Genomic DNA, 24348 nt, shown 5'->3' with positions numbered 1-24348 from the left:
TCAGAATGAAAAGAGCACTAAATGGGGAGTCAAAAGAAGTAGCCTCTACTATCAGCCTTGCTGTCAACTCTCATCCTACTATAGACAAATTATGAATGATGCTGGACCTCAGCTTTTATTGTATTTATTACAGTGCTCACCTAGATTATCTTTACATGGAATTGCAATAATTCCATAGGGAATACTTTAAAAATACATTTGTGATATCTTTTATTCTATTCATTTCTGCCAAAGCTGATTTCCGTAAGACAAACCCACCTGGGCAATACTTATTGACTGCTAGTCACAACTGACAAGGAGACCAAGACCCAGCAACTCAGAGCAAAGCAATGTAGTCAGGAATATTCTTCTGCTCTCTGCCATATAATTTTCACCAACTAAAATCAGTATTGTAAAGGCCAAAACCAAACCAAACAAAAACAACCAAGAGCCTTATAATATATGAGCATAAGGTACAAAGAGGCAAAGCCAAGAAAAGAAGCCAGATACAGGCAGAAATTTATCAGGATGTGCCTGTATGATAATTTAGGGATTAAGAGCAATACTTTTAAAGTCAGACTTCCTGGGCTCAAATCCTAACTCTTTTATTTATTAGCTGTAACATATGGACAAGTTCTGAGCCTCATTTTCCTTGCTTATCAAATAGGGATAATAATAATAAAACATACCCCATAGTGATGTTGTGAGGATGAAATAAATTAATTCATATGAAGTCTTTATAAAATGCCTGGTGCCAGTAATTTATGAAGCTATAGGTATTAAGAGGAAATAAAGGACAATAACTTAATCAAACCATAAAACGCAGCCACTGCATTTCAAAACAAAAAGACAAACACGGTTTTCTGAAGAATTAATCTATTTAATCAGAGATTATTAGATAATACTGATTGAAATATTGACCAGAATCATCCTTAATGTTGGCATTCTGCCTAGCCTGCCAGTAGTTGTATGTTTGCCATAAGCTACGTTACAGAAGAGTGTAATATTTGGAAAACAAAAAAAGCAGAACCCTTAAGATAAGTATCACTGACCAAGAATTGAAACCTTACTTCTGCACCAAGCCTTTTGAATTTAGTTGGATAGTAATCACTTTATGTATGATCAGAATTAAAAATACATTTATATTAATAAAAATACCTATAACCTGCTGGAATTACATTAAATTGTTCATAACAGAAAATTGTTCAAATAAAAACAAAATCAAGCTAAACTTTTCAGCAATGTATTAACTTAGACTTACTGCAAAATACCTTATGGCCTATCATGAAAAAATCTTGGAAAGCAACATTCTGAGTCGGTGACAGATAACAGTTGGGGTCAGTTTTACATTAAAAACATACACCTGGTTGGTTTAAGAATCTACTTGAGGTATTTGACAATAATCTCCTGGATCATAGGACCATCAACTCTGTATTGAACATTGATCCCAACGGGCTAGAACTGAACATCACTTCAGCTGTGTACATACCTTGGCCTGAACGTGGACATTGAACCATTAACCAGTTTTCCATACAAATATTTTTTGTAAGATTTGGACATCAAATAAAGTCCAACGTGTTTCAGTTGAAACAGTCATATGGTATCTCTAGAGGAATAGTTTGGCAACTACAAATGTAAGTATTGAACACATATGCTAGAAAGGCAATAGGCATTTTCTTGGAGCTAAGGATATGAGTTTTAATTCAAAACGGAGCTCAATTTAGGCAGTTTATTTATTCATTTATTTTAATGAATCAGTAAGGACAAGAGTTATATTTTATGTAGCCAATAAATGTTATCCTTCAAAACCAAGCCAAAGACACTCAGAAAGATTTTGGCAGGAACCTAAGAACCACTGGTATGGTAGTCTCTCAAGACTCAAACCAAATAACATATGATGAAAGTTCAAACTCAGTCTGGAGAATATTTTCAAGCTTGGTTTTATTCAGGATGAACTTTTAAAGTATTTCTTTTTGTGGTAAAATATATATAACATATATATATATATAAATTTACCATTTTAGCCATTTTAAAGTGTACAGTTCAGTGGTATTAAGTACATTCACATTGTTGTGCAACAATCACCACCATCCACCTCCAGAAATTCTTCATCATCTCAGTGAATGAGTAGTTTTAGAATATATACAGGTTTGGCTTTTTCCAAATGGATTCCCTAAAAATGTCTTTTTAAAGAAACTTTTGATGACTTCACAGTTCCTTAAAAGAATGTGTATCTGAGCTCGCAGTATAAGTTGTTTGTTCAAATGCATGCTCTGCTCGTTCTGTTCTTTAATTGTCTACTTGGGAGCACTGGAAAACAGCCCTACTGGGAATAGATGTAAAGCAGTGTTGATGAGCAGAAAGTTACCCTGGATTATATTTACATCCAATGTGAAGCAGTGTAAGAATTCCACAGTGTAAAAATAGTGATATCAATTATGCACATGAGTGATCACTATTCCACTTTATCAAATAATTTTTAGACCTACTATCATAGTGGTCCTATTTTTTAAAAGCTGCATCTGAAGAAATTGAGAAAAAAGAGAACACCAATGGTTTGATGTGTCCAACTCTCCTACCAAGCTAGATAATCATATCTTTCATTTCAAGATGACAGCAGGTCTCTAAATATTATGTATAGAATGGAATTAATAGAGTTAATATATGACTTCTCGAGTTGGAGGAAAGCTTTGTGCTTTGAGTTGAGCTTGGAACAGGCATTATAATATTACTGAATTGGCTGTAGAGTTGGTGAGATTACCTTGATTCTGAATCTAATTTAGGGGCCAGTTCATAGAGATTGAGGATTCTTAGATGACATGAACCGTAACACCTACAGAGCTCAAGTATGTCAAGAAATTGAAGTTCCAGGCCATTCCTACTCAGAGGGACTCCTTAGGTGTGTAATTCTTTTTTTAAAAAAAATTAATTAATTAATTAATTTTTGGCTGCATTGGGTCTTCGTTGCTGTGCGCGGGCTTTCTCTAGTTGCGGCGAGCGGGCTTCTCATTGCGGTGGCTTCTCTTGTTGCAGAGCACGGGCTCTAGGCGCGCGGGCTTCAGTAGTTGTGGCACGTGGGCTCAGTAGTTGTGGCTCATGGGCTTAGTTGCTCCGTGGCATATGGGATCTTCCCGGACCAGGGCTTGAACCCCTGTCCCCTGCATCGGCAGGCGGATTCTCAACCACTGCACCACCAGGGAAGTCCCGGTGTGTAATTCTTGAAGGAAGGGATCTTGTCAGCCTTGTTCATCTCTGTACCACTGATTTCTGGAACAGTGCCAGTCACACAGAAGGAACTCAAGAAATGTTTCTAGAATGAAAGAATAAACCCTTACCCACCTCCGCACATACACACACATCTCTTGATACCACCGGCATGAGGGTACAAATGAGATCACATTAACATTAATTTTGCAAATTTAACAGGTTCAGTGCTTCCTCTGTCTGACTGATTTATTAGCCTCCCTCTCCCCAAGTCTCCTGCAGTTTTTGTAGGTGTCCCTAACATGTGTCTCACTTGTGTATAAGAAGTCTGCTCCAGCTCTTCTGACCTGGCTTCCTTGCTGCTGCTTCCTGTGGCACAAACAACTTGAGGGAGTGTCTCTTTATTCTCTTTGCTGTGACTGAACAATGAGAAAATGTGAGCACGGTGCTGCCCTTGACAAGAGTGCTTGTCCTGATGCTTCCGTGGCTGAAAAATCTTGAGTGTGCCGAATGGCAGAGTGTATATTTCAGTTTTCTGAGCACTGGAGCCATGCTGCAGCCCACAAGGAAATAGGGAGAATCCTTCTTTCACGCCAACTTGATGTTACACTTGGACGCTAGGAATCCACAAAGCCTATCTGATTTTCTTCAGTGTCCACTAGTACAAATATGTCTTACCTGTACAAAAAGGTTCTCAGTTACTGCATTAGTTCTTCCTTGCCGCTGCACGTGTAAGAGTAAGTGCATTGCATTTTAGCCAGACCAGTTTCCCTCCTGCTGTCTTGTTTAGATTTTTTTTTTCTCTTGGCGACATTCTTTGTTTTCATTTTTCTCCATTTAATGTTCCCAAAGAGAGCTTTCGCTATCCATCTGCACTTTAAAATTAATAAAGCTTTCTTTCTTTCTTATTTTTTTAGATAAAACATGCAAATAGCTTTCTTCCCATTTCCTAAAGGATTGTCTTGTGCGTCTTCCCGGGTACATCTACTCCACTCTGGAGGTCACAGCCATGAGGGGCTCTGTGCCCATTATTAAGCTAATGTCTCCCAGCTACAGACCCACCCTTCTTTACTCAGCTGGAAGTGGACTGGGGTTGGTTGAACCACCTCTTTCCTTGGCCAGCTAGTGGCCTATTAGGTTCTGCCAAGAGCGGGCACGAGAGGGAGACTTCACACCGGAGGAGGAAGGAGGCACTTACAGTTTCCTGTTTCTTCTTGTTGGCTGTACCTCTGAGTGTCCTCTAGCAACACTTCTTCACTCTGAAAGTGGCAGTCCGTTCCAGTAGTAGCCCTTGATTCCAGGTCCTGGTTTTTGGAACACTCACAGGACCAACCTCACTCTCCCCCCTCAGGAACACTAACTCCAGCTGACTGCCCCCCACCCCACCCCCCCAACACTCCTCAGAGGTCTGTGTTCCCAGCTCCATGGCCTTAAGGGTCTGAGTTTCAGCAACATGGACATTTGCTCCAAGCTTATAAGTTTAAATAACCTCTTTCCCTTTGTTCCTCCAGGCCAGAAGTGGTAACTGCTTCCAGCATATGCTAACTCCATGGTATTCTAAGGTAATGTTTTGCCTTTTTGGTCCCTCAGTAACTAGTGAGTATTTCTATTTCTTAAATTCTCTCTGTTAAGATAACTGGTGTGTGGTCTCCTGATCGGACTCTGACTGACCCTGTCTCCCTCTTGTCGATGACTTCAATGCCTTTGTAACTGGCTTATCTTGCTATTTACCCTGAGTACGCTGGTTTCATGTTTGCTCTCAAAATACCAAATTTAGCCTGATGGTCAATATTAATCTCAAAATGACTGTGACAGTTAATTTTATGTGTCAGCTTGACTGCACCACAGGGTGCCTAGTATTTGGACAAACATTATTCTAGGTATTTCTGTGAGGGTGGTTTTAGATGAGATTAACATTTAAATTGGTAAATTTTGAATAAAGCAGATTGCCTTACCTCATGTGGCTGGGTTCGTTCAATCAGTGGAAGGTCTGAATAGAACAAAAAAAACACCAGCTTTCTTGAGCAAGAAAGAATTCTCCAGCAGATGGCCTTTGGACTTCATCTGCAGCACTGGATCTTCTGATTCTATAGCAGGTGACCTTTGAACTGGAATTGCAGCATCAGCTCTCCTGGGTCTCCAGCCTGCCAGCCCAGCCTGAAGATTTTGGACTTTGCAGCCTCCATAATTGCATGAGCCAATTCCTTCTAATAAATCTCTTTAAATAAATAAATCCTATTGATTCTGTTTCTCTGGAGAACCTTAACTAATACAATAACTATTGGATATTTCTTGAAGAAGTATTAACTGTTCTGGTTTTGCCTCTTATACACTCTGCTACATTGGCTGGTTTGCTGGAAGCTGTTACTTCTCTTGCCAAACTTGGTGACTATTTATGGACAAAGTGTTCCTGGAGTACCTCTTTTCTTGAAAAAGAGCAGTATATTTTCTATATGTTATTTTATTTTGAAATTTCTCCCCTTCTTGTAATTAGCAGACAGGATCACATTGATATTTAGAGAAAGAGCTTACAGCACTGTATTAGTCAGCTAGTGCTGCCATAATGCTGCATAACAAATTCTCAGTGGCTTAAAACAACAAACATTTTAGTATCCTCATTCACAAGTCTACAGGTCAGCTGGGGTGGCTCTGCTTCAGGCTTTCTGTGTTCATTCTGGGACCACTGGCTACCCAGGGCATGATGTTATGGCAGAGAGCAGGAGAACAAAAGGGAAATCCAAACTGTGCAAGCACTACTAAAACCTCTGGTTGTATCATGTCTGCTAGTATTACATTAGGCACAGGAAATCACATGGTGAAGTCCTAAGTCAAATGGAGGGAAATTACACTCTGTCTACTGTGAATCCACAAGGATGGGAAAGAATAATTCTATAGCACATATGTAACACATATAAAGAGATTCTTGCAAATCAATAAAAATTTTTTCCATCTTTTTAGATGGAAACCCTAATAGAAAAAATGTAGAAAATTCACAAAAGAAAAAATATAAATGACAAAGAAACATAGGATGTTCAACCTTTTCTGTAATCAAAGACATGCTAATTTAAAACACTATAAGATGAGAGGCCTGTACACTAGAAACTGTAAGGCATTGTTGAAAGAAACTGAAGAAGACACAAATAAATGGAAATATAGTCCATGCTTTGGAAGAATTAACATTATTAAAATGTTACCTAAAGCAATCTATAGATTCAATACAGGCCCTATCAAACTCCCAGTGACATTTTTAACAGAAATAGAACAAAAAATTCTAAAATTTGTCTGGAACCACCAAAGACCCCAAACAACCAAGGCAATTCTGAGGAAAAAAAACCAAACAAAGCTGGAGGTATCACACGCCCTGATTTCAAGCTATATTACAAAGCTACAGTAATCAAAACAGCATGGTATTTGCAGAACAACAGAGAGATAACAACATAGGTCAATGGAACTGAATTAAGAGTCCAGAAATAAATCCACACATATGTGGGCAATTAATTTACAATAAAGGAGCAAAGAATAAACAATGAAGAAAGGATAGTTTCTTCAATAAATGGTGTTGGGAAACAAAAAATGAAATGATCACTATCTCACACTATAACACAAAAATCAACTCAAAATGAAATTAAAGACTTGAATGTAAGACCTGAAACCATAGAACCTTTAGAAGAAAACATAAGCAGTACGTTCTTTGACATCAGTCTTAGCAATATCTTTCTGCATGTGCCTCCTTAGGCAAAGGAAACAAAAGCAAAAGTAAACAAATACGACTACATCAAACCAAAAATCTTCTGCACAGCAAAGGAAACCCTCAACAATACCAAAAGACAAATCACTTAAAGAGAGGAGACATTTGCAAATTGCATATCCAATAAGGGATTAACATCCAAAATATATAAAGAACTCATACAACTCAACAACAACAGAAAAAAGCTAATTAAAAATGGGCAGAGGACCTGAATAGACATTTTCCCAAAGAAGACATACAGATGGCCAATGGGCACATGAAAGTATGTTGAACATTGTTAATCATTAGGGAAATGTAAATCAAAACCACAGTGAGATATCACCTCATGGCCATTAGAATGGCTGTTATTAAAAGGCAAGGAATAACAATGTTGGAGAGGATGTAGAGAAAAGGGAACCCTCACACACTGTTGATGGGAGTGTAAATAGGTATAGCCACAGTGGAAAACAGTATGGAGATTCTCAAAAAATTAAGAATAGAACTACCATATGATCCTTCTATCCCACTTCTGGGTACTTATCTAAAGAAAATGAAAACACCAATTCAAAAAGATACATGCACCCTTATACTCATTACAGAATTATTAATAATAGCCAAGATATGGAAACAACCTAAGTGTTGATCAATGGATGGATGAATAAAGAAGATGTGGTACATATATACAATGGAATTCTACTCAGCCATAAAAAAGATGAAATCTCGCCATTTGTAACAACATGGATGGACCTTGAGTGTATTATGTTAAGTGAAATAAGTCAGACAAAGACAAATACCGTATGATTTCACTCATATGTGTATTTTAAAAAACAAACAAACAAAGAAACAGAAAACCAAAATAAATGAATTAGCCAAACCAAACAAAAACATGTGGGTACAGAGAATAAAGTTGTGGTTACCAAAGAAGGGGTAGGGGAGGAGGGAAAAATGGGTAAATGGGATCAACTGTATGGTAATGGGTAGAAACTAAATTTTTGGTGGTGATCATGCTGTAGTGTATACAGAAGTAGAAATATAACGTTGTCCACATGAAACCTATATGATGTTATAGACTAATATTACCTCAATAAAACATAAATAAAATTGAAACATATCAATTTTTAAAAAGGGCAAGACTAAGCTATAGTTTTTAGACATGCCTAGTTGGATAATAAAACCACAAATACATGCAAGGAAGGATTACTATAAAAAGTAAGGATAGTGGTTACTTTTGAAGGGAAGGAGTATGTTAAGGGGAAATTATAGGGGTTGGCTGACAAAGTTGTATTTCTTGATCTGTTTAGTAGTTAGGATTGTGTTTACCTTATTATAATGCACTAAGATGCTCATTTGTTCTGTGTGGTTTTCTGTGTATGTATTTTACTTTACAATAAAAAGATTTTAAAAGTAAAAAACAAAGCAAAAAACAACTATGAGATGTTTTTACTCATAAGATTGAAGAAGAATAAAATAATTAACATTAACTCATATTAGCTGGAGAATGAGTTTGTGCAACCTTTGTAGATGTCAGTCTGGCAATGGGTATTATCATTTTGAATGCATATGACCAGTTACTCAGCAATTCCCCTTCTAAAAATTAAAAAAAAAATTGTGTACCTAATATTTACTATGGGAGAAAAGAAAAAATCAGCCAAACGAATTGAAGAAAAATTTTTGGTGTCTTGCTTTTGCCTGAATATTATCATTATATACATGGCAGAGCTAAATTGATCATTTCATCTGTGGTATATAATCACAAATTTTGCACAGTGACATAGAAGATTAAATTTACCAATAAAGTAACAAATTTACCACCACCAACATAATGAATTTCCTTTCTGCACTAAAAAATGTGCTTTTACTGTGACATGTTAAAAAATATCTCTACAGGAAGGAAAAAATGAGATTAAAAATAAAGATAAAACAGACAAAATGAAAAAAGAAAGGTTATCAGGCAACTCATTTTAACAAACTTTTTGGGTTTCATTGTGGGCCTTTGAAAAGGCTGACTTTTACAGCTTTTCACCCAGAGCTTGCAAACCTTAGCACTTAACACACTTTGTCAGAATCCTGTTTAGCAGATATTATGAAACTAGCATGGAAGGAAAAGATGTGCAGCATAATTGATGTTGAGCATTTTCCAGAAGTTTCTAGTAAAAAGTGACCTGAGGTGGTCGACTCAGGCTCATAATTCTGAGGGACTTCCCAGCCAGGCAAGCATGCAGGGGGTGGTGGAGGGACAGCTTCCCAGTTGCCTCTAACAGGCTATGGATCTGATAAGATCTGTATTACAGACTTCCTGTGTGCCTTAAACAGCCCTACAACTCTCACGATTATGAAATAAGCATACCAAATACTTGAACTGATTGCAATATTCTCACTTTCAATTTTTATGGAAATTATTTTCCAAAACTATGTATCATAAAAATATTATTCAATAGTTAGAATACTTGATTTTCTGTCCCATACCTTGCATAGCCTCTGTTTCCCCAAGATTCTCTCCGCTCCTTTTGTTTTAAAGACAGAGGGGTTGGTGGTGGGCAGAGGTGGTTGAGAAAGAATAAGGCAACCAGGGCTCTAATGCTTTCTCTGCTGACTTTTGACCAATCCCCTTTTTTCTGCCCTGAATCTCAAGTTCACTTTTGTGGGTCCTGGGATCCTAGGGTCTCGTGGGTTCTTCAGGGTTATTGGGGTGGCATCTCCTCAATATATGTCCTTCTCCCCACCTTTAGGGAAACTTGGGTCATTACTTGACTACATGGATTTAATCAAGTGCCAGTCCCACAACTTGCTTCCTGTCTGCCACAATATTTTTTGAAATGTTTCCTATATGCTTGACTCCTCCCCTTTTTCTTGTCCTTTCTGACTATACCTTCTGTATACTTGCACTGCCTTTTTAGTCAGGCTTGGGGATATTAACAAGTGTTGTTAATATGTCAGGCTTAACCAGCTGTTTGAAAGAACAAGTCTGGAAATTTAAACGACAGGATTCAAACTAGCCGTGAATAATGAAAAAGAGAAAATTTTAAAAACTTCAAGTAAAGGATGTATAAGACTTTTCATTTTTCAGTTTCTGAAAAGGCGATCAATCCATACATTTAATTTGAGCACATCCACTATACAACTTTTAAGACAATGCACGAAAAAGCTTCAACACTTGTTTTTTAAATGTTTCTTTCTTTTGTGGTGGTGGTGTGGAGTGGGTATGGTGGTGGTGGGACACTTATTTCTTTTAAAAGCACATTTTTCAGGAGTTTTGCTATCCTGATTCTTTGAATTTATAAATAGGGCTTAATGAATAGGATCCAAAGAATGAGAACTAGAACTAAACACTCAACTAGCTGAAGTTCAAACTTCACTTTTTGAAGTTCATAGGGTGTTAAAAGATGCCTTTGATTTCGGTAAAAGATAAAAGATGGCTTTGATTTTTTTTTTGAAAGAATGTAATACTTTGCATCTGCTAAAACTGATAAAATGAACCATGAACAGCGACTTAATCTTGGTAGCTGATATTCATCTGAGCACAGTTTTGCTCAAGCTGTGTAACTGAAGAGACTTTGCCGTTGTCCAGAGCACAAGTCTCTCATCTGCTGTTTTAAAACGGAAAACAAGTAGAAAGTTAAAATTGAGGTAGGATTACCACTACATTCAAATAAGTAAAATAAAAGACAAAGATCTGATTCTGAACACTTACAAAAACATAGTAGCATATTACCATGAAGTTTAAGTCAATATAACATAGTTTCATATGAATTTCTATTTATTTGTAGAAAAGAAACCTGGCTTTTCAAATTGAGCCTCACCAAATCTCTGCAGTTAGCAAGTCTCCATTAATTTAAGATCTGCTCCTTACTCTGGGCTTTTGGGAAATGGAATTAGGTCACTCAATATTTCATGAACCACTAAAAAACCAAAATATAATTTATTAGAATATACTAAAAATACACTTGCCAAATAAATCACAAAATTACTGTCAGTTGTTTAGCAAATCTTCTTTCCAAGTGTTGCATCAAATTATAGAGAACTGGGTCCTTTTAACAAATAGCATAACCAGTAGAGGGATAAATTTGCATGGGAAAGGGAGTACTTGCACCTGTCTATCAAAGCATCTTTTATCTAAGATAGAGATGGAAACCTGAAAACTGTCTTACAAAGTTTTTTCTTTTAAAGTGTTCTTACCAGACACCCAAAAGCACGTGTTATAAAAAAAAAAAAATCTTTACTGGAGACATCTAATAGGGCTGGTACCAGTGTTCAATACATGTCGGTTGTGTGAATGTCAATTGAGCGATAATCTCATGTTAATTACTCATTTCTTTGTGCTTTTCATTCCTTGGTTAAACACAAGTATTTGATTGAGGCAGGTTGCTCTCTTTGAAAGAAATAGAACTTTGAGAGGAAAACAAATGGATTTTGAAAAGGAAGTGAATAGCCAAATGGTCAAAACCACCCTTGCAAGCAATTAAACAAAAATGCTGTGATCACAGCACCGTGGTGCCTGACATTGTTACATGGGCCATAGGGACCATTTTAACATTTAGGAAGCATTCAATTCTTTTCAGAATCACATTTATCTATCCTCTTTCAGTTGTGACATCAGTCTACAGATGTCGAATTTTTACCATTTATATAAATTCTTCGAAACCCCAGGCCTTAGAGACAATTCTGGATCTTTTCCTCCAGACTATGGTGTTTCATCCTAATTGAGGCCTGTAGCTTCCCATGAGCTATTGAAACTGTTTATATTAACAAGATGTACATACTGCCAGGAAACATACCATTTCCAGCCTTTGTGGACTAAGTTCCAGCATTTAACAACTGATGTTTTCTCTCCATATGGCTCAGGCTCGTGAAGGACCAAAGTAGTCGTGTAGCAAAACTGTATCTTGGAGGCCAGAAAAATTTTTTTAGCATAACTTTGTTTATTGTTTTCTGGATCTTTCTGTTCCTTCGCTATAGATGAAAACTGCTTCTCCTTTGCTTATAAAAACTGTATTTATGTTTATATTCTTGTATAAGTCTGTGCTCCAAGGATTGAAGCTTCATCTAATTTCCGTATTCATCACTTAGAATTCTCCTTTCACTGGAGCTCTGTTTCGCTTGTAGACACAGGACAGCAGATGTTAGTTGTGTCAGCAAAACCAAGATTTCCTGGTTTCCTTTGTTCTAAGCAATTTCCTCACCTTGCATTACAGGCCAGTCTGAAAGATTCTGTTAGAAATCCTACATGTTTCATACAAAGGCATGCAAAATCAATTTCTAGAATGAAATGGTAAAGAAAACCAAAACAAAAACATGCTTAAGAGAAAGAATTTAGATCAGAAGTTTGCTTGATATGTATGGCCAGGCTAAAGATAGTTAAATAATCCTAAGAAATAGTATCAGCAAATTATAGAAGCCTGATAGAGTAAGAAATATAAATAACAAATACATAAGTAACATACACATAAATATTTTAAAAATTTATTTAATTAATATAAATATAAAACTGTATTTCTAATATATTTATAAATACATTTATATTTATATTAAATAATAATATAATAGAAATATATGTATTATAAATATATATTTATTATATATTTCATTCTAGTGATGTATTTATGAGACCATCTAATGCAGTGATTAATAGCAAAGACTCTGAAGGCACTCTAGCTGGCTAAAATATTGGCTCTGCTGCTGTGAGAATTTGACAAAACATTAGTACTAGGTACATGATTAGCACAGATAATCAGTGTTTGCTGTTATTAGTCCTTTGTAGAGTCCTGGAAACTTTTGGATACATTCTTCTCCAAAATCTTGTTTTGCTAGATTTCATGAGAAAAACACACCTCTTTGCATTAATATGTTTTCAAAATATGTAAAAAATCCAAATACGCAAATCATTTTAATAGATACAGCTTGGTTGCTTGCTTCTCGATAAGTTCTAGGAAAGGGTTTACTGTCACCAAAAAATTCTCCCTAAATTACACTCCTGTCTGCATTACTTTAGTGCCTGTAAATAGGAAATCCATCCCTGGGATTATCAGAGAGGGTGACCTACCTTTGATCTGAGTATCTTGCCTTTGCTGCTAGATTAGAGGACAAAATAGCTTGTGTCCTTGTAACCCTCAATCCAGAACTCTGTGTCCTTTTGGACTTAGTTTTCATGTAAGACAGAGAAATGTCTTCAGGGAAAAATTATGTTATTGAACAATAGAGCAGAAAGTGACTTTGGAGGTCACGTGGCCTACTCTTACTTTCCTAGAACTGACATTCTGAGAAGAGGTGAACTGTTTTGTGTTTACGTGACAGGGTGAAGGCAGAGGTGGGATTTAATGCATGGTCCTTCCTTTTACAGTGTGTGTTGTGATGATACAGAGGGGACAGGAATTAAATCTGGAAAAATCTTGAAAAACAAGTTAACTTACTCTGTTTTAATACTTATTGTCCCCATTCTTGACAGAAGAGTCAACATGCAATCTCATGAATAAGATTCAAATGTTTGAGAAATTTTACATCTAGAAATACTTTCATGACAAGCCCTAGTCAGTTATGTAACCAGAGTCAAGTTATGTAACTATTTGTGATGTTATTTTGTGGGCATTAAATGAGATAATACATGGCAAGCCCTTTGTTCAATGCTGGCCCACAGGAAGCAATGAACAAATATTAGCTATTTTTATTACTATTATTCGCTTGTATCTGGGAATCCTCTTTCCGCCAAAAGGCTAGGCAGTAAAACATTTACTCACATTCTTGGCGATAATTACTGTATTATTCTTCACAGTACCTGAAGAGCCAGGTAAGAAAAATAGCGCTATCACTGTGGAAATCTGGGAAAACACAGACGCTAAAAATTTGCAAGCACATTTCAATTACCCAAATAGGTTAGGAAGAGAAAAAGAAACATATTCTTCATTTCCTGCCTTCTCAATCCCAGGTTTAAATACTTTAGTTTTAGATGTTTTTTTTTTTTTTAATTAATTAATTAATTTATTTTTGGCTGTGTTGGGTCTTCGTTTCTGTGCGAGGGCTTTCTCTAGTTGCGGCAAGCGGGGGCCACTCTTCTTTGCGGTGCGCGGGCCTCTCACTATCGCGGCCTCTCTTGTTGCGGAGCACAGACTCCAGACGCGCAGGCTCAGCAGTTGTGGCTCACGGGCTTAGTTGCTCCGCGGCATGTGGGATCTTCCCAGACCAGGGCTCGAACCCGTGTCCCCTGCATTGGCAGGCAGATTCTCAACCACTGTGCCACCAGGGAAGCCCCTAGATGTTTTTAGTTTCTCAAATAACTGACTGTGAAAAGGAAATTGTTTGATTAAGTAAAATATACCCAAAAGCTTTAGAAGCTGAGAAGGAAGCTCTGTGGTCTTCTTCTGGAGACTTCCTTCTTTTTCCATCAACAGTGCAGCTAGGAAAGTAGAAATGGGTTTGGTTGAACACTTCCCCTTTACCAAAATAAATAAAGAGGAACTAATATGTGAGCTATTTTTAAAATATTATATTTATTTTTCCATTATTAAAGAAATATGTAATAACCAGTAATATTTATCAAGCAGAAACCACTTGCCAAGCAGTGCAGAGTGACTTGAATATATTAACCTGTTTAATCCTTTCAACTCTGAGAAATAAGAATGATTTTTATATCACGGTTTTAGAGAGGAGGAAACTGACGCTGAGGGATCTGCCTAAGGTTCCAGAGCTGGAAGGAAGTAGGGCTGGGGTTCCAATTCCAGGGCTCCAGCCGGCAGTACTCCAGACCTGAAGCCTCATTAGTGCTTTGTGTGACCACACTACTGCCCAGGTTGGAGAATAAGGAAAACAAGAATAAAATTGGACTCTGAGTTAATGTTGGGTTTCGAACAGCAGTTGGGAACTCGCTAATTATATCAGAGTTGTAAGAGTTTTCCAGCATGGGAACCGCTAGAGACAAGGAAGATACATTCAATCAGAATGTAATAGTCCTTCCAGCGACTGTGTGGACATTGTGTAACAAACTGTCACATTTATTCACAGTTATTTCTCATGTGGTCCAATCTGGACGCACAGGGTCCAATCTGGATACACAGGGTGTCCGTGAAGGGCACGTGGCATGAAGAAATAACCGCCCCGCGGGGAGAGCGTGAGGTGGTGATCCACAGGGGGTTTTCACCCTGCATTTCTCACCTTTCTCTTCCCTCCATTCAAACAGAGAGTTGGCTCTGTGCATATTTCCTTGGGAGAGGATGAAGCAGCAAGAAAAATAAAAGTGGCCCAGCAACTGCTCTTCTTCCTGGCTCTTAGTTCCAAAACCTAACCACCGAGAGGGCAAGAATCCGTCAGCATAGGCTTGAAGGAAATCAATCCTCCCTTCAGACAATGGCTAATGATATTAACAATCGCTACCACTCACAGATCTCTATGCATTAGACACCTCTTGAAGCACATATGTATGTACTCATTAAATGCTCTCAAAACCCTATGAGGGAGTTACTACTAATATCGTAAGAATGTTCCATGCCGGCGAGGGCTTTTGTCTGCTTTTGTTTACTGCTTTACCTCTATTATCCAGAACAGTACTTGGCAAAGATTAGGGACTCAATAAATATTTGTTGTAGAGGAAATCTGCATCTAAGGATGAAGGAATCGAGGCATAGACAGGTTAATAACGTGCCCAAAGTCCCACAGCTGGTGGTAGGCCAGGAGATTCTTCAGTATCCCCACCTGGGTTGGGGATAGAACGAGAGGGAGGGAAGGCTGTTTTTCCTGAGCAGAGGCGATGCTAGGACCCTACTGTGTTGCCCAGGAGGTGGCAAGACCGCACTGAAGGGATAGTTGTGTTGGGAGGCGGGCAGCTGGAACCTTAGGCAGCATTGTAAGGGACTAAACTGCCACACTTGGGCAGAATGCGGGTAGGGAAGCAGCAGGGTGCTGCTGGTACGAAAGCCACACACACAAAGCCAGTGGGCGGCCTCCAGGACAGCCCGTGTTGATCAATGACCAAGGATCAAATGGCCACCCCTCCCCTGCCCGATGATTTGTTTTCCATCAGCCAAGCAGAATGGGTTGTAAAGCAGAAAATTGTTACAGAAAATGAGGAAAGTGCTATTTTTTTTTTTGCATATCTGATATTTTTTCCACCGAAGCATTATGTAGGGAAAGAGTATTAAATGTGTCATCAGAAGGCCTAGGCTTTAATCCTAGCTTATCCCATCCCAAATTCCTGGCCCGTTTATCTAATTTCCTTGTATCTTGTATCTCTGTTGCCTTATCTTTAAAATGGGGATTAAAAATAATCGAGGTGAGGACAGAAAGACTTTTTTAAAGTGTAAGTTAAAACTCAGTGAAAGATAACAAATACAGTGTGTTAATTTTGTATAGCTTCCATTCCATTTGCACTTGATTTTGAGTTACATATATCTTTTTGGCAGGTAAGGGGCTGTACTTATGTCTTCTAAATTAGACTTTTTACAGACTAATATATTTAATTTCATTTCTTATATTTACAATAAATGGATGAAAAGACACTTTTCAAAGTTTAAAGCACTTGGAAGAGGAAATATTACATGATTTATCGGTTGCTATTGTTGCCTATGAGTGTCATTTTCTGGAAGTTGAAAGCCAGATTGTCATTAAAATGTTTCATGGATAATCTGCAGGTTCAATAATGCCCAGACAGGTATTCCACTGGATCTTTTCACTGTGCTGTTCTAATATTGTAGCTGGAATTAATTCCTGCACTAAGGACTGAAAACATAAATTTCTAAAACATTTAGGCATTTGTTACTAATCTGTATCGGATTATCACCAAGATGTAGGGGAATCTTCCCCTCCAGGTTTACTTTAAACCACACGATGCTGAAACTGAGCGAAGGGCTCTTGTGCCCACAGCACAGAAAGCCAAACTCTGACAGTGGGAATTTGCATCAGAGGAAGGATTTATTGCAGGGCACCAAGCAAGGGAGTGGGAGACAAGCCTCAGATCTACTCCAACTTGGTCTTTGCGTTAGGGTTTTTATTTTTTAAGCGGTAGAACAAAGAGGCTGGGATTAATTATTGTTTTGTGACATTTCTGTGGCATTTCTTAATCGTAGTTTTGGGAGTCAATAGGATGTGTCTGGCCAGGTGGCCTACGCTCGGGGGTCTGTTAGCTCACCTCGCCCTTGAAAAACAACCTTAGTTTGTACGTTAATGACGACATCTATAATAGCCATTTTAGTACATTCATGAGGTTATCGACAACAGCAATCTTACTCATCCGACTCCGGTTGATGAGCGTTCTGTTAGGACAGCATTGAGGTCAGGGGTCAAGAAGGGGAATACAATTTTGGACTGAGAAATTAATTACAAACTCAGTCAAGGAACTTGGTTTTAGGCAGACTTAGTTTCAGCCCTTCTAAGAAAACATAGTAAGTGAAATAAACTACCAGCAATGAGAATTTAGAGAGTCCTTGTAAAAATATGAATTGTGGGGAAATATACATTGGGGTCATTCATTCGTCAAATCTATATTAGTGCTTATGATGTGCCTGGCGCTCCTGTGGACACTGAGGACACAACAGTAAACAGTGAAGTGCCCGCCCTTGTGGAGCTGACCTTCCACTGGGGGAGGGTGAAAACAAACAAATAAAATACATTATGTTGTCAGATGCTGTGGCGAATGAAAATCGAGCAGGTAAAGGGTGAGTGTATTTGAGGAGAGGTCCAGGGAAGGGTGGTCAGCCAAGGACTCGCCAAGGAGATCTAGTGAGGCGAGGAAGCAAGCCATGTGTGTACCTGTAAAGAGGGTTTACTTGCGCTCACGTTTTCCTTCTCCCCTAGGGCCTGTGGTTCTAAGACTTTAAAAATAAATGAACATGTAGCTATAGGCACACTTCAGCACCTATAACTTTGACTTTACCAACTGTATGCAAATACCTTAGGTTATTTCCACACAGAGATCCTATAAAATGCCAAGAATAACTAGAATAACAACAAATCTTTGCAGACTTGCACTTTTTGGCAGGCATATTTCATCTAAGAAATGAAGGAAGAGACTTAGGTGGCAGTAAGTCACCTCTTCTCACATTGGCTTGTGACCGTATCTTACTCATCATATAAACCCAAGATGCAGTCACGTACGAGAGCATAGAAGATACTAGAGACTCCACAGAGACGCAGCCTAAGTAAGTGATCTGATTGAACTGTACAAAGATTAGAAATGAGATAGTCTTCACCCTGCATTTTAGATTTTTATTACTGTCATATGCTGTACTTGTCTGAGTGACTGTCTTATAATCTGTTATTGGATTGAATTGTAAAATGGTTAATACTTAATTCCTTATTTGGAAGCTATCTGTCCATCAAAATGACTCACAAAATTCTATCCCTTTTTTCAATTACCTGCTGAAATCTTTAAGGTGCATAACAAAGTATTTGAACATTAGCCTCCTTTGCCAGAGAGTTGAATTTGGATTGTTGTCACTTCTCTGGCAGAGACACTAGAATTTTTGAGACTGTTTTACTGTGCTCTTATAGCAATATACAGATTAGAATAAAGGCTTAGCTAAAATTAAATGGTTTTATTAAGATAGTTTGTATGTTCATTGACTGCATGAAAATTGCTTCTGGGATTAAACATTCCTGTGTTTTGTTTTTGTTAATCAGCTGAAATGTATCCATGTTATATAAAGTAAAAAGAGCCACAAACCTAGGAGAAAGAAAGGAAATACCCAAGGTAGAATTTTTTGAAAACACTATTATTTTCTATGTAAAATATTTAATTTCTAAACTAGTTTAGCATATATCAAAAGCTATATTTTCTTTTGTACTTAATGGCTACATTCATATGAGTTCATATGTGGAAGTTTCTATCCAGGGTATTTGCTAGTCATCCATCCATATGTTCCTTAAGAAACTGTATATCTTCTTTACCCCGACCAGGGATCGAACCCATGCCCCCTACAGTGGAAGTGCTGAGCCCTAACCACTGGACCACGAGGGAATTCCCTATATCTTATTTTTCAAAAAGAAGTCTAAGTCAGCTTTTTATTTATCTGCTGAATCAGGAACTTCACATGGTTTGCTTTGGAGTGGGAGGAAAACAGTGGTTAGTTTCTAGATGTAAAGGAGATCCTTAAGCACGATCAAACTTTTTCCTTCTTGTTTCTATATCATTTCAGGAAATAGACACAGCTTCCCCTACATGGGAGTCCTAACACAGAATGACAGTGGCAGGGCTCAGAAATGAAGCTAACAGGAAGTAAGAGACCAGCATGACACTGGAATTTGCATAGGCCAATTAAATCATATTCAGGTCTATAATCCACCTGGGTATTATTTCTATGTATTATGGGAAGTCAAAGTCTCATTATGTATATTTTTCCTCTTTTGTCTCCAAACCATTTTAGTCTAGTCCCTTTATGCCCCCACTATAATATCTTGTCTGTCGTATATCTGAGGTTCTGTTTCGAGACTTTATGCACCTCCCTATGTCTAGTCCTGAACAAATATCACATTACCGTAATTATGTGGCTTTATATATGTCTTGCTATCTGGTGGGTCAAGTCTTCTCCTTCTGTTCTCTTAATTTTTCTTGGCTATTTTAGTCCTTAGCATTTCCGTTTGAAATTTAGGATCAGATTTGTCTGTAGAGTCTCTTGGATTTTGAATATAGACAATCATTTCTATTGCAAATAAGGACAATTTTGTCTCTTCCTTTCCACTCCTTGCGTGTGTTATTTGTTGTTGTCTAATCTTATTGAGTTAGCTAGGCCATCCAGGACCATGTTAAATAGTAGGGGTAAGAGGGGGTTTCTGGTTATTCCTCACATTAAAGAAAATGCTTCCGTTTGGTTCCCCATTATGTATGACGTTTGCTCTGCTTTTTGTAGAGACTCTATTAGATGAAGGAAGTTTTCTTTTATTCCCAGTTTACTAAGAGCTTTGGGTTTTTTGTTTGTTTTGGATTTTTGGTTTTTGAGAGTTTTGGTCACAAATGAGTGATTAATTTTATGCTTATTAATTAAGCATTTATTTAACATCTGTTGAGAAGACAATATGGCTTAGAGTTTTTCCCTTTTAATCTATTGGTGTAGTATAATATACAGATGAATGTTTTGGTGTTGAAACATCTTGCATTCCTGGGATAAGCCTCATCTTGTCATTACACGTATGATCAAGCCACTCAAGATCTTTGTACATCCCCTTCTCGACCAGGCCCCGCTTCACTCACATGACTATCCAGTTCTCTTAATTATACGGCTTAATCAGAAACTCTCTAAGTGCTTGCCCCATGCCCCTGCTGCTGGTTTCCCTGGTAACTGAAGAGCCCACCTGTTGTCAATTCCCCCTATAAATGGTAGCCTCCTTCTCCCCTGAGTAGTAGAGATTATTGCTATGTCCTGTTGCCATCTGCATTGCACGGTGGGATGTTTCTCCAGGACCTTTCGCTTGAGACTTGTAAGATTCTCTATTCAGTAACTATTGATGTCTCTGTCACCGACCCCGGGCTCTTTCTTCGGTCTTGTAGAGGCTGGGTAACTACAAGGCTTGCAGGCCTACAGGGTGCAGCCCAACATTATATTTAATATCTTTTTATACACTACTAAATGTGAATAGCTAAGAAGTTATTTAGGATGTTTATATCTATGTTTATAAGTGAGCTTAGTCTATAATCTTCCTCTTTTAACATCTTTGCACTTTTTCCGTTTTTCTATTCTTTGAAACTACTTGTAAAAGATAAGGATTATCTTTCCCTTGAGGATTAAGTAAAATTCACCTGTAAAATCATCTGGGCCTGGTATCATTCATGGGTGTGACTAATTACCAATTCCGTTTCTTTACTCCTTGTTAAATGCAGGCTTTCAGTTTCTTTTTGATTTGATTGTGTTAGTTTATGTGTTTCTCAGTGTTTCCATTTAAGTGTTCAGAGTCACTGATAGTTATTTGTAGTGTTAGCTTATGATTTTTAATCTATTTTATCTGCTATTATGACCCTTTTTTATTTGTAATTTTAATTGTCTGTGACTTTTCATATATTTTCCTCCTTATCAGTTTTGCTAGAGTTTTGCAATTTGACCTTTTACACATTTTATATAAAAGCCTGCCAGGCTCTAGTTTCAAGCAGTACGACCCTCCAACCTCCCATCTTGTGTGGAGGATTTTTATTCCCCTTTATCCTGAAGAAGGTAAGCTCCTGGCTGCCCACTGCCTCTCTCAGAATTCCACGCCCTGCTCCCTGTATTTTGTTTCTGTTCATTTCGTCCAGGCAAAGTTTATCTTGCTCTTAATTCTAACTTTATATCTTCTTTTTATGTAATTTTCACTTTTGATGCCCCTACAGCAGAATAGGTTTATCAAAGCACACGATCTTGAGGATTTGAGTCCAATCAAACCACACAGTACGGAGCTCTGTATTGGTACTTTACACACAATATTTTCATTACCATCTTACAGGTGAGGAAAGTAAAGCCAGGAACAAGTGACCTGCCCAAGGCCACTCAGATAATAAGTGGCAGGGGTGACTCCAGAACTGGTCATTCCTTTCCATCACCTGCCCTACCCTGAGCTAAAGCCTCACTGCATCCCTTGTGGGGTAGGGATATGTTTTAATTTCATCCTTGTAGTTCATGATCCTTATGAAATAAAGGCTTTAGCAAAGTGAGATTTACTGTTAACAGATATGCTGCTAAATGCTATGAGGGACAAAATATGTTCTTGTACTTGTCTTTAGACTTTGTTGTAAATTTCCTTGTGTTTTCATTGGCCATTGAAACATTTACTTGGAATTCCTCCTGATAGTTTTCATGCGAAAGCTTATAAAATATAGGATCTTTAGAGTAAGCAAATGTTTCCAACAGTGTTTACCTTTAGTACTTATTTTTTTGTGTTACACAATGTGCACTTATATCCTAAAAAGACAAAAGTCTTCAAGTTTGGAGTTTTCTACCTTTAAAAATCAAGAAGCCAGACTTTTGCTCAGTAGAAAATATAATTATGCAAGTAACTACAGAAATGTGGTGTGCAAGTACAGCTTCATTACTGAGTTATGACAGTTGAAGGATGTTCTTGAAGGAAAGATAAGCATTTGCCAGATGTCCATTGGCCTGTGGTAAATCTTAGATTTAAAGATCTATTTGCAGAGAAATATAGACAGCTACCAGCCTGTGCTAGGAATTTTTAGATGTCTTCTTTACTTGAATGAAATACAATATAAAATAGCATGCCTTTGCAAATTAACAACAAGCAACAACCCCTTCATTTTCATGCAGAATTATGTGGTATTTGACCAAATGAGAAAAGTTATGTTTAATTTTTAATGTTGATCCTATGGACATATATGAATCTATATACACACATAATATTTATAAGAAATACATAATTTCTTTGGAAGCACTAACAACTTTAAAAAATCAATTAAAAAATTGGGTAAAATGCTTTTCAAATAAAAACTCCAACTCAGAAGGACACTTCCACTCTGAAGGCTATTTTTGTTCTTTCAAGCTTTAAAATAGATAGACCGAGGAACAGTAACAATTACGTTTTTTATTTCCTACATAAGAGTGTTCCCTTTATTCTGTAAAATGTTTTTTTCTGAAGGAAACTTATTACTTTACATTTTTTATGGACTATTTTTGTGTTCTCATATCTTTCCCACTATTTCTAAGCTCAGCATTTCCAAGAAACTTGGAAAACAGTCTCATTGTTCTGATGGGCACTTCATTTAGTGCCCCAGATGTGAATTTCCTATATACATATTTCTCCTCCAAAGGAATTTGGGGCCGTAAATCTTGGAATTTTCGTTAGTTGACTCTAGTGAATTCTTGACAGAGAACATCCCCTCACGTACTGATGTGTGGCATGTGCCACAGTCCACTTGGGCGGTGACAAGACTAGCTAATGGAAGTAGACAGGACGTGGAATGTTAGGGTGACTGTCTCTAACGAGGAGCACCCGCTCCACAATATCTACACACGGAAAACCCGGGCCCAGAGAAACGGATTCGCTAGGCATCACCGTCGCCATCATTTCCTGGATCCTGAGGGGGTCTAGATAGGCAATCGGTTATTTCTGGTCGTCCTTTCCACAGACACTTGAGATACACATGTACTTGAGATACGAGCATAGCAATCTAGATTTTTATGATTCGTGTTTGATCTTTTATGTGATGTGACTTCAGATGGAATTTTGTTTTGCGACTTGAGCTCAACTTTTTTTTTTTTAAAGAAATTTATTTATTTTATTTACTTATTGCTGCGTGCGGGCTTTAGTTGCAGCGAGTGGGGGCTACTCTTTGTTGCGGTGCATGGCCTTCTAATCGCGGTGGCTTCTCTTGTTGCAGAGAACGGGCTCTACGTGCACGGGCTTCAGTGGTTGCAGCACGCAGGCTCAGCAGTTGTGGCTCACAGACTCTAGAGCGCAGGCTCAGTAGTCGTGGCGCATGGGCTTAGTTGCTCTGCGGCACGTGGGATCTTCCCAGACCAGGGCTCGAACCCGTGTCCCCTGCACTGGCGGGCGGATTCTTATCCACTGCGCCACCAGGGAAGCCCTGAGCTCAACTTTTAATCTAATATTCCGTTAATATCTCAGAAAGACTTCCTTCGTAGAGAATAAAGTATTTAATCTCACCTCTTTAAATAAATGTTATTTATGATTTTTATTGAATTACTATAATTATTAATTTTTAGTGTGATGTAATTGTGGTGTTTATTCTTGACTATAGAATGAATTCAAAGTTATTAACACCTAATAATTAAGTGTTTAGCATTGTGCTAAATGCTTCACATGTGTTACCTCATTAAAACCCCAAATCCATATTAATCTCTATTTATCAAAAGTGGACTTTGAAATTCAGAGAGATTTTGTTGACTAGCCCAAAGATACCCAGAACCTAAATGGAAGAACTGAACTTCAAATGAAAATGTTTCTTTCTCAGTTGCCTAATCGTTATAAGATTACAATACATTCTACTATTAGTGCTTAAAATCATTAACTGTGAAGCTTATAAACAATGGAAATGAAAGAGTACAAATCTCAAACTCACAAAATTATAATGACCTCCATCTAACCAATATAGCCAGTTTTAGCAAACTTTCTAAAATGTAAGAAATGTTTGATTTCTTTCTTCCTCGCTCCTCTATAGAGAGAATAAAGAAGTATGCCCACCATTGTCCCATCCCAGCAGAGGTCCCCAAGATGGGGTATGTTTGTATGTGTAAGCAACCCAATAAAACCCAGCAGCATGGATGCAGTAAAAGAAGAGAGAAATATTTCCTCAAGCCTTTTTGATTCCCTGAGGGAAAAGCAACAGGGGAGGGAAGAGAGGAGATGACAGGTTGACATGGCTGGTTTTACATGCCTTGTGCGTGTACCCTGCTCTTGCAATCCTTACCCAGCTGTCCTCACAAACTCAGCTGTGTCACCAAAGCAAACAACAAACCAAATGTCGACACCATTCATTATGTGTCTAAAGGCAGGACAAAAAAATTCTTAAAATGCAAAGT

At 37.8% G+C, this 24348-nt stretch overlaps 1 protein-coding gene across 1 annotated transcript in view; it reads left to right on the top strand.

The window, feature by feature from the left end:
* Positions 1-24348, top strand: part of HPGDS (hematopoietic prostaglandin D synthase) — a 157659-nt gene that overhangs the window by 105231 nt on the left and 28080 nt on the right. The gene's annotated exons all lie outside the window — the stretch shown is intronic.

The sequence above is a fragment of the Eschrichtius robustus genome, chromosome 4 (genome assembly GCF_028021215.1).
Source record: "Eschrichtius robustus isolate mEscRob2 chromosome 4, mEscRob2.pri, whole genome shotgun sequence".
NCBI lineage: Eukaryota > Metazoa > Chordata > Mammalia > Artiodactyla > Eschrichtiidae > Eschrichtius > Eschrichtius robustus.
The sequence above is the reverse complement of the archived record's forward strand: the minus strand, read 5'-3'. Positions and strand labels throughout refer to the sequence as shown.